This window comes from Anser anser (assembly GCF_964211835.1).
Source record: "Anser anser genome assembly, chromosome: 15".
In the NCBI taxonomy this organism is placed as follows: domain Eukaryota; kingdom Metazoa; phylum Chordata; class Aves; order Anseriformes; family Anatidae; genus Anser; species Anser anser.
This window is the reverse complement of record NC_139736.1, coordinates 5,933,779-5,945,147: the sequence shown is the minus strand read 5'-3', so window position 1 is coordinate 5,945,147 and position 11,369 is coordinate 5,933,779. Positions and strand designations below refer to the sequence as shown.

Genomic DNA, 11,369 nt, shown 5'->3' with positions numbered 1-11,369 from the left:
ACCTGCAGCGCTGGCATCCCCCTGTCCTGGGACAGCAGATCTGCGAGTACATTTTGTTTTAATAGATGTGGAAAATTAATGCCTAGAAATGAGTGTAAGAAAGGACACAAGCAGAATACCTCCCTGCTTCTGCTGCTATTCTCTTCCTACCATCCATTTGGTAGAGGCTTTTGGATTGCTTCATTCTAACAAAGTCTTTGCACAGCAAAGATGTCCTTGATTGTGTTATTTTAAAAAGTAATTTTCCCCACCCCAGAAAGTTTTTATCTACAGCATTTTTTATTTTCTCACCGGCTTAAATAGCCTGGTCTCTCTCTTTCTCAAAGTGAAATAGACAGTGCCTTTATTTATCCTGGTGGTACTTTAAACTACAATAAGATAAATGGGCACAATTATAGATGTGTACCAGAATAGGAACATGTGTTCTAGCATATGTGATGCTAACCTAAGCAGACATCTAGATGTACTTCTCAGATAAGAAACATTACACACACACATATTTATTAAACTCAGCAACAGCCTTTGCCATCCTTTTTAGCTACTTTTAAACAGCTGGTGAACTGTCAAAATCACGTTAAATATTTTAACAAACAAGTTAAATATTTTTAGTTGTTTCTGCAATGGTAGTAAAAATCGAGGATGGAGTAAATCTGCCTGCTTTGGTAAAATGCTCAGGGAAAAGCAGGGGATGCTTTTGCCTGGCTGCAAGTTTCAGGCCAACTTTTCTGGGAGAAGTGCTGGCTGAGCTCTGCGCCGAGTGCCCAGACCCTCCGAGCTGCAGCGGGGAAGAGCTCTCGGACTCCCTCCTGCTGGATTTACGCAGCAGATTAGATAATGAGGAGCTGGTAAATGTTTATTTACAGTGCCTGGGTGTTTATGAGGTCCTTCTGCTCCGCTCCTGAGCTCCCTCTCCATGGACCTGATCTGAAAGCCTGGGCAGTGTCACACAAGTGGCTTCGGCTGCACAGAGGTTTTGATGCCTCGAGGCAGGCTGAGGGCTCTGAATAGCGACCATTTGTATCAGTAAGGGTCAGAAAAGGTTTGCAAACCATCCGTTCTGCTGCCATGTAAGTGCAGCAGAGAAAATCCACGGTGAAAAGGCACAGGGCAAGAGCCCTTTATTTTTAATATACATAAAAAGGTGAGTACCATAACATGTGAGCAGGAGATAATGACAGGTGAATAAAAAGAAAGACAGCGACATATCTAGCAAAGTGTCAGATTGATAAATAAATGAACAAAGACAGGAGAATAAAAGGCTGTTATGAAATATATCAAATCCGATCTGATACGGATCGTGTTGTGGGAAGTTCAGTCTTCCTTTGCTGAGACAGGAGTCAAGGACAAACAGTTTGTCTGCGATTACGAGCTGTCCAGGCTAGTGAAATAAATGCACCTGGAAGCCTGTTCCGTCCTTCCCTGGCTTGCAGCACAGCGAGCACCCTGCCAGTTCACCAACGGCAATTTGTTTAGAGGCGAGTTCCCATGCAGAATTATTACAAAGTGCTTCCGAGTGGATTATGGGCTCTGATGGAAAACTGAGAAATAAAGAAAGTGCAGCGCAGACTGAGTCCTTAGATCCACGGTGGGGGAAGCAGAGCTGAGATACAAGAGTGGGATTGAATTTTACTGTACCAGAGGGATAACTAAGTGGGAAGTGCGTGATGGGGGCAGGAGCATGGGGCTGCTTGCTGGAGGGAGCAGGAAACACAAGCCATGGGGGTGTGATGGATCTCAGCACCCTGAGCCATGGAGGTCTACAGGACATGGTTACTGCTGGATGGCGGCACCTGCTTCGTCATGCCAAGCCCTGCTAGGAGATGGAGCAGGGGCAGAGGGATGGGGATCAAGTCTGCTGCCCTACACGTGGAGGAAGGGACCTTGTCTGGAGGCAGGAGGTTAGCAGGGGTAGCCCAAGTGGTGGCCAGCCTGGGGCATCTTCTTCCCAGCTGGGAAATGGAACTGGTAGGAGTCACCAGAGGGGCAGCAGCAGAGAAAAATCCACCCTGGGATATGCAGTATTGAAATACTGATGTGATGGGGGTACAGAGCTACTTCGAGTAGCAGGAATGAAGGGTATTGAGAGGGACGGGAGGAGAAACAGTCTCTGAGGGTGTCCTCAAGCCAGCCATGGCATGGGCTGTGTTTGCAGATGACGAAGAGTGGGCACATCTATGAGCAAAACCTCTCCCCAAGGCACACAGAGAAAGGCTGAACAAACAAGACATTTTTGCTACTGTGCTTTTTGGTGTCGAGATGAATTTTCCCCCAGCATCAGGAGAAATGAATTTTCAGGAAATTGTCCGGGCAGAACGTGGTGCAAGGCTTTTGGAGAACTGCTCACTGGCCAGATGCAGACATCTCAGCAGTGATGGAAATCCATCCTGGAAAAACTCAGAAAGGAGGCAAGCTTGAAAGGTTTGGCAAGAGCTGTGGGCAAGGAAGTTTAAAAATTTCCAAACCTGGACTCAAAGGAGGGTTTTCCTGTATTGAACCGGCACGATTCCCAGTACCACAAACCAGCATAGCTGCGTTAATTGTATTAGCGCTCCATCCATCAGCATTAACAAAAATCTTGTGCTTTTTTCATCGTGGAAAGGACGTTTTATAACAAATGCAGGCAGTGTTACAGACACGGGGCTGGTCTGGTGAGTGCTTCTGACTGCAGGACGCCCATTCATAGCTCGCAGCCACAGGTCTGAGGAGGAGGTTTCGGTACGAGGGGGCTCAGTAGAAAAGTGTTCCTTTGTCTTCCTTGGCTCTACGTGCCAGCAGTCACCGGGCAGGCAGCCTTCTCTGTTAGGATTGCTTTCTGTGTCAAACACCTCATCATTAGAAAGTGAAGCTTGAATGTTATTCTTTAAGCCTTAGATCAACTGTGGGAGCTGAGATGTAATGGAAAAACCTGGCGCTGGAAATTCTTGAGTCGTTATCGCAATTTATACTTAAAAGAGCTCCAGTTTTATAGCAAAAGGAAAAAAATCCATTCATTTTCATCATTTCAAAGCTTATTAAAAGGTTTCAAATATTATTTATTGCAATTCTGTACCAGCTCTAATTCACTCATTAATTCTATTCATCTTGAAACTAATTTTAAAGTTTCAAAATTTACCATAGCATTTTGAAAAGTTAGAGTAACTTTCAAGATGAATAGAATTAATGTTTTTTTTTTTTTTTTCTTCCTTACAAGCTGGTTTCACCTTCAAATGCAAACCATGACCACATTGTGCTAATAGCTGTAAATGTATTTATTCTCTGTTTAAGGTTTCAAAACCATTACTTGACAGCTGATGTGGAACATAATTTCACTGATACCAGTCCTGTTTTCAACAAGAGGTGGTGCAGTCTCCTCCAGGAGTTGCAGCCTTCACCACTTACTCCAAATGCATTTCTACAACTGAGGAACGTGGAATGAAGCTTTTTTTCTGTTTCCTTGCATGTGTTTTCTATTTGCTCTATTTTTCCTCTGACCAAAGACAATTACAGGTCTGTAGAGCCTGACAAAACTGTTACAAATTTTGATGATTTTCTGCACGGGGAACATCTGGTTCCTAAGAAAACGCAGTTATTTTTCTGATGGCCACAGGAGAAAGTCTGGGTTTAATCCACCTGTGAGGGCTGCTTATTTTTGAAGCTTCATACCAACACATGGGATGTGATGCTTCCTGGATCCCATGGCATAGCTGTGGCCTGAGCATTGCCAAAACTGGCCTTAATATCCTAAATTCTTCAGGTTACACAAAGTTTCTCTCTTCCTTGCTAAGTTGCTGCAGGACCTGATGGAGCAGGCATGTTTTTTTCTTTCATTGAACGATCCCAAATTCCTTCCTGCAATGAGGCAAGAATGGAAAACCTCGGCAGAACAAGAACCCGTTGTGGACTCGGTGAATAGACTTTTTCCAGTTTTGCATCACTGGGCAGCCTGCTGAGGCAAACCGAGCCGGGGCTGTGCTGTGGTGAAGGCAAATACCTTCCTACCGAAGGCTCGCTGGTCTTTGTGGAGCGATTGCTTTCATCTGGAGGTGCTAAAGGTCCTAGATATCAACCCAGTTTTCTGATAAACATCGCACTGCCTTTCTTCTGGCTGGGGAGCTGCCTGAGATTATTTGCAATAAGCGTTTCTGAAGCTTTGGGTGTTTTATTTTTGTGTTCTGAAGTGGCGATGTGTCTGTAGCAAAAAGGCAGCGAGAGCTTATTTCTGAGCAGCTTTGGGTGTGTACGAGAGTGGTCTAAGATGTATCAGTTATTTGGAAAGGTCTGCTGGTGAAACATAACTGAGAAACTGCTCTTGTTTTGGATTTTGTAAGGTCATCACTCTGCTCAAGCTCAGCTTTCATCCCTTGCTGCAGCTACCGAGCGAAGAGGGGAGATATATTGTGTGCACAGATCTGGAGAGAGGTCCTTTATGGGTGCATTTATCATTTGAACCCTGGAGAGGGGGTTAATTTTTTTAATATATATTTTTTAATTTTTATTTATTTAGAAAGTGACTTGGAGTTTACACAGAACACTTCTGGCTTTCCAGAGGCTCACAGGTACTGCCAGGGAAGGTTCCCTTGGGTGGATTAGGGCAGTGGGAAATGATGAGAAGACCCCTTTGCCACCCGTAAACCACAGAGGTCAAGGTAGATTTGGCCAAGCTTCCTTGTGCATCGTAGGAAACACACCTAGACTCGGTGGGAAGTCAGGGAGAAAACCTGGGCTAAGCAATAAAGAAGAGAGCAACTAGAAAGTCCAGGGAGAGTGTGGCTGGGGTTACCCAACAGCCAAACCTCCAGACATGTGAGACACGGTGTACCCATGACTCGAGAGCAAGGTCATGGGCGAGGAATGGGTCTGTACCTGGTGAAGGACCAGCTCTCCAGGTCCACCTCTGCAAAAGTTCCCCTGGGCTCCTTTCACTACATAGCGACCACTTCCCCATGGGTGTAACACTGGCATTTTGCTGGTCAAAACCTCTTCCTACAGAACCATGGACAAACCCTGTTCCTCCTGGCAGTGCTGGAGTGCCTGAAATCCAAGTCGCACCACAGCAAAGCATAACTCTTTTTTATGCTTGTGGTCACTTGCCTCGGGTTTATATGTGGCGAGCCTGGCAGTGTGGGATGTATTGCGGGAGCCCACGGTGGTGTCGGGGAAGGTGTCTGAGTGAAGCGTTTTATGGCTTGGCTGGATTTATTTCCTGGCTGGAACATTTCCACCGGCTTCCTTTGGCCGCGCCCAGGACTCCAGCTTGTGGTTTCCTTGTTTTTCTTTCCCTTAAGGCTACCTCTCCACTTGGGGAAGGGAGGGAGCGCAGGGGAAGAAGCTGCTCCTGTGCTATCTCCACGTTAGAGATGAAAGATCCCCCTGCTCTGCGTGCAGACCTTCTCCCGGAGAGGAAGAGATGGGGCAGATCACCTTTAGCACCCAGCTTGAGTGGATCCTGCAACACTGCTGCCACAAAATTTATTCCCAGGAAAGGAAATGTGGGTCTAATGCACGTGAGCACACCTGAGCTAGCTGAACCTAGCTGGCATGGAGACACTGGCTGCGAAGACGTGGTGGAAGGGCAGGATGAAGGCAGCAGGATGAAGGCAGCAGGTCGGTATCAGCTCCCAGCCTGTTTTCCCCTCCAGGTGCAGCCCGTGAACACAACTAGGAGTTCAGGTGGAGAATAAACTCACCTGGGGCTCAGCTTCCAGTCTGAAAATGCTGCAACTCAGCTAAGGGGATAAAGTTGTTGGTGGTGGCGTTTTTTGTTTTTGTTTTTTCCATGTGCCAAAAGATGTTTGTGGCTGGTGGCTGAGCTCGGTGCAGATGCCTACGCTGACTTGCTTGGCTCTTCCCTGCACAGCACTGCAGCAGAGGCAAGCATCCGCGGGAAGGACTGATGTCACCTCTCCTGAATTCTGTAAGTGAAATTCTTGGTGTTGTACTCAGAGGTCTGCTCCCACTGTACAAGCTTCTGTTGCACAGCTGATTTTAAGCGCAGTGTTTGCAATGGGTTGCAGGAGCTGGCAGCCTCTGGAGCAGAGATGCTGCTGCGTTGAGGAATGGGTCTCCAACTTTATGGCTGATTGGGAAGTTTGAAAAAAAAAAAAAGAAAAAGAAGGGATTATGATACTGTGCATCAAGCCAAAAATGTGAACGATAATTCAGACACGAAGAAAGCTGTCATCACACACGGCAGCGTAAGGAAAGCGGCCAGCAAAAGGCAGTGCTGTGTGCTGAAGGTAACCCAGGAAAGAGCCTTGGAGCGGCTCTCTGGCATCTGCTAGGTCAAGAAAAGCTACCCACTGACTTCCAGAGGCTTTGGATGGGGTCCAGAGTGAAATCAGTGCCTGATCCCTAAGCTGCTGGATAGCTGAGGGGGGCTTTACGATTTGGGACAGCTTTTGCAGTTTAAAGTGTTGGCATTGAGCGGTAAATGTAGTTTAGCTGGATGATGCATTTCCTATTTCAGTTTCTTATTTCAATTACAAATACTGGCTTAATACAACCATTACCAAACAGAAGCCTTTAAAATTCAAGAGGAAAAAGTTTCCAAAATTGTGTGAATTGATCTGTAACTCATACCGACTGACTGCCCAACATATCAGTCCTAAGCCAAAAGGCAGAGAATAACCTGCACCTCCAGGTCTGTGTCTCAAAGTGGATGATAACAACAACTGCCTAATTCCCTTTAAAGAGCAGCAATAGAAAATCGGGCTTTATTTTTGATGAGAAGTCAACAGGAGCTGCTTGGATTGTACTACAGGAGAAGGGGATTGAGAAGATAGAAACATAAAGTTCGGGAGACTGAGCTGGTAGATAAACTCATATTGGATTTGTGGCTTCCTTCTGTTTAAGAAATGTAGCCCTTATCGTGCCATTGGTTTTTAAGCAAAGCTCTCCATTGATTTCAGAGGGGTGTCCTACCTGAAAATCAATGGCAGGAGATGCCCCTGTGTGTTTACCTACTCTGATTTGGCAATTGATTATTAATAACTTCACAGATACTAACAAGGCAAAAAGCCAGGACAGAGGTTCTGTGAATTTAAGCCAGGAATTCCCTGGGAAAGCTTGCATGGCACTGGCAAAATACCTCTTTTTTTGCAGTGATACCCCAAAATGTGCAGACTGTGGCTCTCCAGGTGAGCAGGTACACGTGTTTTTCTCTGGGCAATCGGCAATCCATCAGGAAATTGGGAGTGGGAGGTGTACAGGCAGGCTGATTCTGCAAAGCTGCCTGCTAAAGCCCTGATTACGGTTATCAAGCGAAGAAGCAGTCCAGTTTAAGCTGCTAAGGTTTCTGACGAGCAACAGGTTATAACGAGGGAAGGCAGAGGGATGCGTGAATGAGCGCCTGCAGACTCTGGTAAAGAGCGGATTACACCGAAGGTACGTTCCAGGGAAGGGACTGCATATTTCAGAGCAAGGCAGCAAATGGGCTTAGAAATAATCTGAATTTTACCCCTGCCCCCTCCCTGTCCAACACAGACAGAGCGTGGGCAGCAGAAATTTACTGGGGGATAAAGCTAATGCAGGGACTTGTAATGTGCATGTGGGCATTATGAGTGCCCAGGGCAGCTCTTTCCCTGGGGTGAATGTGTGGCAGTTTCCCCTGAGGCCGCTGGGTGAGCCACCGCACATCTATAGCAAGGCAAAGCTGGGTGGGTTTGGGGTGGGATCACCATGACTTCAGTCCAAATCCCAAGTAGCTGGAGGTGCCTGTCCCAGCAACTGCAGCCTAGGAATTGATTTGGTTTATGGCATGGTGAAGTCTCCAAATGGGTCAAAATCCAGGAATAAGGCTAATTTTTTGTTGTTGTTCTTACATCATGCAAGTGAGCTTAGCAATGTCAAGATACGCCCTTTGCAACCAGAGGTAAGGCAGTGCCCTTTGCTGCCAGAGGTCTGTGTGGGGCTCGTGCCCTCCTGAAGCAGAGGAGGGATGTGGCATCCCTCCCTCTCTGCCAAGCCTTTGAGCAGGCGCTGATACATTTGTAAAGAGCGTGTGATAAGCTCTAGAAATGCTACTTTGAAATCAAACCCAGAGAAGTGTGAACTGCCTCAGCCAAAAGTATTTCACCTTGGTCACTCGATAGGGAAGGAGGAATTTCCAACAACAGGAAGAAAACCAAGGTGACCTGGCCCACCATGAAGCTCCGGTGGGGAAGGAGCCCTTCTGCTCCCTGCAGAGCCTCTGCTGCTGCCTTGGCCAGTGGCACATCTCCCTTTCTGATGGGAAGGGTGGCTCTGAGCAGGTGGCAGAGCTCAGGGTGCATCAGAAGCATCCGTGACAAGGCACAGGGTGCTGCAGCTGTGGATAGCTCAGCCTGGTGCTGGTCCCTGCACTGAGCATCGTCGTGCTGCTTGCTTGTGGTTGAGTAGTGGCCCCATACAAACTGTCAGAAGCAACATCCTCCTGAACTGGATGGGAATTTCAGCTCTGATACGACTCCGTCTGTCGCAGGCATTGTGTGCGGACTGTCACAGCCCTGAGAAGCGGGGCTTTAATACACTCCACGCACGGTGTCACCCTACTGGAAGGAGGCTCGTCAGAACACGGCATGTCACTTGTCACGTCACGGGGAGCAGATGAAACCCTATTATCAGTACACCGTCTACAGGCTTCCGCTGCATCAGAAAGCAGCTCGTCAGTGCAGTGTGTACAAAGGTGTCACCCGTTTCTGTTGAGCGGCACGCGAGCGGTGGGCGCTGTGGGATTAGCATGGCACGTAGGAGCAGAGGGTGAGGGAGCAGCTTGGGGCTTTGCTGGGGGCATCCTACATATAAGGGGGCAGGCAGGGATGGAGGGGTCACCCCAAGACCAGGGTCTGGTTTGATTCTCTTGTGCCAGATTGGAGGGTGCCAAGCCCAGACAAGCTGCTTGGTGGAGGCAGAAGGAGGCCAGGGACACGCCAAGCACCTATGGGCGATACGCTGCTCGATGGGGTTGTGCTGTTGCTCCTGCATATAGGATTTGGCCTGTGTCATGCAGAGCTCATGGTCTGGGGTCCAGTACCTGCTGCTTGGTCCAGTGCTGATACCCAAATCCTCACTCCGAGAGCAGGCACAGCATCACTCTGTGGACCGAGCTCTGCCTGATTCCCGCCGCCCACCCTCCACGGACCTTTCCCTTCCTGGGTCCCCACTGCCCCCAGCGCCACTCGGCTCATTTCTCTCACGGCGTACACTAATCCTCTCTCCCTCTGATAGTTCCTTTCCCCGAAGCAGCCTCGGAAACCCAGGTGCTGGCCCCCCCGCTCCCTCCCCGGCCCACGGAACAGAGATGGCGAACGGCTTTCTCTTGATTGTGTCGATGGGAGATGATTTTCAAGGTGAAATTTCTAGTTCAGTTGAGTCACTTTCATTCAAGGCGATGAGCAAAATGTCACCCCCACACTGAACCACACTCAATGTGCCGCTCTCCTATTGCATTTAAATTTACTCCACTTTTCCTTTCTGACACCTGTTTAAATCAATATCTTCCTCTCCAGGTCGTGGGCAGAATGTGCCTGGTCTCTCCGCACAGCGCTTCTCAAATCCACTAAAATCAACACAATAATTGAAATATTTTCAAGCTGATTACACCGCTGCCTGAGGCTAGGCTGGTTGCTAAGGGTAAGCTCCCTGGTTGCTAGGGGGAGTAAATCATCTTGCATTATTTGATTTTTGTTATAGATATGAAACCGCTACTCCCTCGATTAAATGTCTCTCAGTCTAACACCTATGGGACCTGGGGAAAGAGAAAAGAAAAGCAGCAACCTTGACCCTGTCAAATAAATATCTCTAACTTTTCCTGTCCTCCGGCTTCCAAACCAAACCTGTCTGCTGATTTTTTTTTTTTTTTTTGATTTTGATTTTTTTTTTTAACCTGACTTTAAATAACAAAGCTGTGGGGACAAGCAGATGAAGAGAGGAAGAACTGTCTGTTCCATTAGAGGATCTCTCAGCTTGGCTAAACACTCTCTATTTACTCCAAACACAGCATGATGGGGAGCTACAAGGATCTAATAGCCTTGAAAATGTAGAATTGCACCAATTACAGTTCCCATCCAGCCCACGGCTCACGAGACACCAGCTGAAGTCGTGGGGCCGAATCCTGCTCCTGGATCCGCGGAGCGCAAATCTGGAGGGTTTCCATCCTGGGGAAGGATTTCTCTGAATTTCTCGTGGCCGCACGACAGCAGAGCCCCACTCCCCAGCACGGAGCAGCTCCGGCGTGTGCAGGGCAGGCTGCTGGTGGAGCAGGAGCGCCTGATGCGTTATTAATAGGAAAGCAGTATGTGGGGCAAATCCGTGCGCCGCGGATGTTTTCAGGAGCCTCAGCTCCTCCCGGGGTGCTGTTATTCTCTTGCCCTCACCCAGGAGCTGGTTGTGCAGTTATCGCCGTGGGTCCTCCTTCCAAAAAAAACTTAGAAATTACCGTAACCGGGAAATCTGTCGCAACCGCACAGTCAGGGCCAGAGGTGCAAGCAGCTTTACGGCTGCTTGGGCTGGAAAACAACCAGCAGCCCGTGATGTTCCTGAAGCATGAGGGAAGGAGATGTGGCACGAAGCCTTCCTGCACCCCAAAACCTCCCGCTGGTCCTTCCGACTGCTCTCGGCTTCCCCTGCGCTGCCCAGCATCCTGTTTTTCGGGGAATCTGAGGCACAAAAAGTTAGTCCAGCTGGTTGCCTGAGATTGTGCAGCGTCCCATCCAGACACCTTTATCCCCTTGCTGGATGCAGCATTACCTGGGGGAGACACATGCAGCAGAGCCCTGGCTCCTAATCCACTGCAACAAGCCCGTCTTCCTTTCTCACTGAACCAATTTCAGGTGTGATCCATAAGGGACAGGCAAAATCCCTATGTAAATGTTGTAAACCCTGTAGTCGCAGCTCATGCATCGGCAGCATCTCCTCTGCCACATTGCTTTGTCCCTGGGCTGGAAATAGGGACCGAAGCACTGCAAAGCGAGGGGTGTCAAGAGCTTGAGAGAAGTCGATGAGAGAGGAGCATCAAAATCCTCGTTTCGAACGAGGAGCTGGTGACGCACGTCTTCATTAGCGCAAACGAGCCAGTCCAGGCTGGGCCCTGCATGGCCTGTGGAGAGCATCCCTGCCTTAAACACGCTCGGCTCAGCACTTCCCTCTGAGCTGTGCCAGTCACAGTGGGGCTTTGTAGGGTTGTTGGTCAATGTACAGAATCACACAGGGCACGGAGGTGTGGGATGAGCAGGAAACCCTTGTAAACCTGGAGGGCACGCTTCTTCCAGCCTGGCTTTCTGCTCGTGTCCTTGTTCCCCAAAGTTTGCAGGCAGGATTCCCCTGCAGGACACCCACACCTGTGCTGCGCGTTTAGTGGGGAACGCCTGCAGCATTAAGAGCGCTGCGACTGAAATGATTAATTGTTTAATATA

The 11,369-nt window shown here is 48.5% G+C and overlaps 1 long non-coding RNA gene across 8 annotated transcripts; it reads left to right on the top strand.

Moving 5' to 3' along the window:
- Positions 1-5,109: 5,109 nt before the first annotated feature.
- Positions 5,110-11,147, top strand: LOC310881959. 8 transcript variants are annotated; one of them, XR_014572719.1, is made up of 5 exons: positions 5,110-5,893; positions 5,994-7,362; positions 8,438-9,305; positions 9,465-9,588; positions 9,861-11,147. It is a non-coding gene; the product is annotated as an uncharacterized lncRNA (long non-coding RNA). The 8 variants fall into 8 exon arrangements; XR_014572720.1 differs by having other exon boundaries at positions 8,070-9,305; XR_014572722.1 differs by having other exon boundaries at positions 5,994-8,641; positions 9,184-9,305.
- The last annotated feature ends 222 nt before the right edge of the window (positions 11,148-11,369 follow it).